The sequence below is a fragment of the Elephantulus edwardii genome, unplaced genomic scaffold (genome assembly GCF_000299155.1).
Source record: "Elephantulus edwardii isolate Elephantulus edwardi_28Jun2011 unplaced genomic scaffold, EleEdw1.0 scaffold00052, whole genome shotgun sequence".
NCBI lineage: Eukaryota > Metazoa > Chordata > Mammalia > Macroscelidea > Macroscelididae > Elephantulus > Elephantulus edwardii.
Window position 1 is genome coordinate 1,553,819 of NW_006399802.1, and position 5,024 is coordinate 1,558,842.

Sequence of the window (5,024 nt, forward strand, 5' to 3'; positions counted from 1 at the left end):
TTTGTTCGTTTTTCTGACAGTCCATGGTGTTTTCCATATTCTTCACCAATTCCATGTTGCAAATGCATCAATCCTTCTTCAGACTTCCTCATTTATTCCATATGCATATGAAGTGATGTAAAATACCAGGGCTTGGGTTAGAAACACCTTAGCCTTCAAAGTGAAATCTTTGTTTTTTAACACTTTAAGAGGCCTTTTCCAGCAGATTGTTCTAATGCGATATGTCATTTTGTTTCTTACCTGCTGCTTCCGTGGGCAATGACTGCAGAGCCAAGTTAAAGGAACTCCCTGACAATTTCAATCTTTTCTGTTTGTCATGCTACTGCTAGTTTGTTCAGTTGTGAGGATTTCTGTTTTCTTTTACTGAAGTGTAGTCACACTGCCATCTTTGATCGCTGTCAGCAAGTGCTTCAGATCATTTTCAGTGTGCAAGGTGGCATCATCTGCATAGCACAGAGTGCTAATGAGTCTTCCTCAAATCCTAATGACATGTTCCTCTTAATATAGGTCAGGTTTTAGATTATTTACTCAGTATACAGAATGAATAATAACAATGAAAATACAACCTTGACATACATCTTCCCTGATTTTAAAATCTCCAGCACCCCCCTTTTATGTCTGAACTTCTGCATCTTCGTTTGTGAAGGTTCCATAGGAGCACAATTAAGTGTTCAGGAATTCCCAGTTTTCACAGTATTGGAAGCAGGAGTGGCATCCACTTCCTAAACAACATGCCTCTGGAAACTCTATGAACTTTGAGAAATGACAATAATTATTTATAGAAAGGCTTCAGGTATTTTGTTCATAGGATCACTATGAGTCATGCTTAACTCAATGGCAATCAGCAACATCTATAATGTGTTATAATCCATATAGTTGTATGCCATTGTATAGTCAGTAAAGCACAAGTAAACATCTTTCTAGCATTCTCTGATTTTAGTTGAGACTTATGTGATATCTATCATTTCACATCCTCTTCTGAATCCAGCTACATTTCTGGCAGTTCCCTATATATGTGCTGTTTCAACCATTAAAAAAAATTCTTCAAGAAAACTTCACTTGAATGTAATAGTAATAATATTGTGCAATAATTTCTTCATTCTGTTGAATTGCCATTCTTTGGAATGGGCACTAATATGGATCTCTTCCAGTGAGTTGACGAGGTAGTGTCTTCCAAATTTCTTGTTATAGATAAATTAGCACCTTCAGAGCTGCATCCATTTGATGAAGCATTTCAATTGGTATTTGCCAATTCTTGAGGTTTTGTTTTTCACCAATTCTTTCAGTGCTAGTTAAATTTCTTTCCTCAATATCATAATTTTTTAACATATCCTAATTTTACATTCAAAAAATGATTGAACATCAACCAATTTAATTGATACAGAGATTATGCATATTCCTTCTATCTTCTGATATCTTTCTGTGTCACTCAATATTTTGTCCATAGGATCTTGCTTTCTTCATATATGATATCCTTGATGTTATCCCAAAACTCATCTGGTTATTCGTGTTCAATGAATCAAATATACACTTGAGAAGGTCTCTAGATTCTTATGGGATATACTCAAGATTATATGTTGGCTTCATGATCTTGTTTGCACTTTCTTCACCTTCAACTAGAGCCTGCATGTGAACAATTGATAAACAGTTCCCAGTTGGCCTCTGGTCTTATTCTAATTGATGATATTGGGCTCCTACTCTCTTTCCACAGATGTAGCTGATCTGATTCCTGTGTATTCCATTTGGTGAAATTCATGTGTATGTTGTTGTTAGGTGCTATCAAGTCTACTATGACTCGTATGATGACAGATTGAACCTAGTACTGCTCCTTCCTTACAATCTCTGACATGCTGAGCCTATAGTAACAGTAAAGTGTATCAAGCCATTTTGTTGAAAGTCATCCTTTCTTTCATGGACCTTCTACCTTTCCCAGAATGATGTCTTTTTCCAAGGCCTGGCCCCTCCTGAGAACATGCCCAAAGAATGTGAGATGCAGTGTTTTTATCCTTGACTCCAAGGAGCCCTCTGCTTGCACTTCTTCCAACACCTATTTGTTTGTTCTTTTGACAGTTCATGAGATGTTTAATACTGTCTTCCAACACCAGAATTCAAAGGCATCAATTCTTCAATCTCCCTTGTTCACTGTTCAACTTTCATACTCATATGAAGCAATTAAAAAAATGCCATGGCTTGGCTCAGATGCACTCTAAGTGTTGTCACTGTTTACATTATTGAAGAAAAGCATTTTCAGTGAATAAGTCTTCGATCTTGAAAAACCTATTATAGGATCTCTGGCATTGTTTGTATGACCATGGCTCTATTTTCCAATTACTAATTATGCTTCTTTGTTTCCAACCTTTACATTCCAGTCACAAATATTATAAATGCATCTTGATTAAGTTTGTACATTTTCAAACTGAAAAAGTATGTAAAAATGCTCAGTTTCTTAATCTTTGGCCTTACTGGCTGATACATAAATTTTAAAAAATAGTCATTATTAACTGGCATTCCATGATGTTGTTGTTGTTGTTATTATATTTAAGTGCTGTCAAGTCAAGTAGGACTCATAGCAATCCTGTGAACAATAGCTCTGAAAGTTGCCCTATCCTGAGTTTATCTCACCATCTCTGACACACAGCACTCCATTGCCAATTTCTATGTCAATCCATCTCATCCTGGATCTTCCACTCCTGTGCTGACCCTCCACTCTTCCAAGCACGATGTCCTTTTCCAAGGACTGACCCTTCCTGAAAACATGCCCAAGGTATGTGAGACAGAGTTTCAAAATCTTTGCCTCCAAGTAGCAACCTAGTTTCACCCTTTTTAGGATAGACTTGTTGTTCTTTAGGCAGTCCATGGTGTGTTCAGTAATTTGCTCCTGCACCACAACTCAAAGGCATTGATTCTTCTTCTGCTATTCTTAGTCCAGCTCTCAGATGCATTACAACCAATTGAGAAGACTATTGCTTGAATCAGGTGCACCACACAGAATTTCAATACTTTGGAGAGGTCCACGATGGCAGTTTTTCCCAATGCAACTCACCTTTTGATTTCCTAACTGCTGCTGCCAATGGTCTTGGTTGTAGTTCTGACCAAGATGACGCAGTTAACAACTTCAGTCTTTTCTCCATCTATCATGATCCAGATGATTTCCCCCATGATGTTGAGATTCAATCCATACTAAAGGCTGCAGTCCTTGATTTTTTGCAGAAAACACTTCAAGTCCTCCTTGCTCTTCCATTTAGGTGTATGAATATTATCCTATCACAGCATATTTCAGGGTAGACTTGAAAACATTTTGTTCAGCAATGATTGCAACTTAGTCCTTCAGACAGTCTTTTATATTCCATGGCACAGAATTTCAGTACTCTCTTTATTAAAGATCTGTTGTCTGCAACACTGGGATAAGACGGTGTCTCACAAATTAATGGTAAAGACTAAGTGAACTCATGCTTCGAGTCTGAGAATAGAGTATGGTGTATTCTGTGCATATGTATAACTGCCAGCTCAATATCCATTCTCCCCTTTTTGACTTAGTGATAGAGAACTTTGGGTTCTTGGGGTTTTTTTTAAACATCTGTTGTTGTTACTCATCATGGAGTTACTTCTTAGTGAATTTATACATTGTTGTTATTGATTGCTGCCCAGTCGAGCATGACGCATAGTGACCCTATGAACAAGAGACCTGAAGCCTTTCTATAACTATCATCATTTTTCAAAGTTCATAGAGTTTCCCGAGGCATGTAGTTGAGAAAGTGGATGCCACTCCTGCTTCCAAAGAATTTATACATAAGAGAAGAAAATATTTCTGGGTTCCAATCATGTTGGAACATCTAGAATATGGCAGTTCCCAGATTCCCTTGCAGATAGAATTGGATAATGATGTATCATTTATACATAGGCAACTGCTTAGATCTTAATTGTACCATTAGGTTGGTTCTGAAGAATGCATTTTAAGATACAGAATCTTCCCAGGCAACTGTCTTTCCCCCAAAATCAGCCACTAGACTTCCGGATCAGTTTGCCTATTCTGGAATTCCATGTAAATGATATTATATAGCACCTGCATTTTTAAAATATTTTTGGTTTTTTTAATAATTTTTTTCTTTTCATTGTGATTTTAATGAAAGTTTACAGAAAAATTGGATTTTCATTCATTCATTGTTGAATAATTTCTTCTCTCTCCCCCTGCTTTCTCCCCCAGTCCTCTTTGCAATGTACCTCTTATTCTGGACCATTGTCTTACATATAATTCCTTTTAAGCAGTTATTTCCTTCACCTATTCCAATGCAGTGTTCATTATCTATCCACTCTTTTCCCATTCTCCTCCCAACCCTACATGTCAGTCCTGCTTTGTAACCGTGGTGTCATGCAGTATTTGTCCTTTTGAGTTTTAACATGCCTTTTTGGTGTTTGGCTTCTTTCATTGTTACTGAGATTCATCCATACTGTTGCATGTATCTGTAATTTGTTTCTGTGGATCACAGAGTAGAATTCCACTGGCTGACTATACCATAGCTTGCTTATCCAATCTGCTCTTGATGCATATGTAGAGTGTTTTTAATTTTTAATTACAACAAATAAAACTTCTGTAATATCTTGTACCAGTCCTTTTGTGGACATATGTCTTAATATCCCTTGAATAAATATTTAAGAATGAAATATCTGGGACATAGTTAGATACATATTTAGTTTTAAACATTTTTTGAGTGAAAGTTTACAAATTATATTATATTCTGAGTATTCATTCTCTCTCATCTCTGGGTTATTGATTCCCTTTATTATAGTACTTTTTGATGAAAGGAAATTTTAATTTTGATGAAGCTCACTTTACGACTTCTTGCTTTTATGTTTGTGCTTTTTGTGTTCTTTATAAGTAATACTTCTCTACTCCAAGATTATGAAGATATTCTTCCATCTCCGACAATGGCTCTATTGCTTTTACTTTTTTCTTTCATATCTATGTTTAACCTTGAGCATACCTTTGTGTATGATTTCTTTTTGAATAGTATGAGATAAAAAAT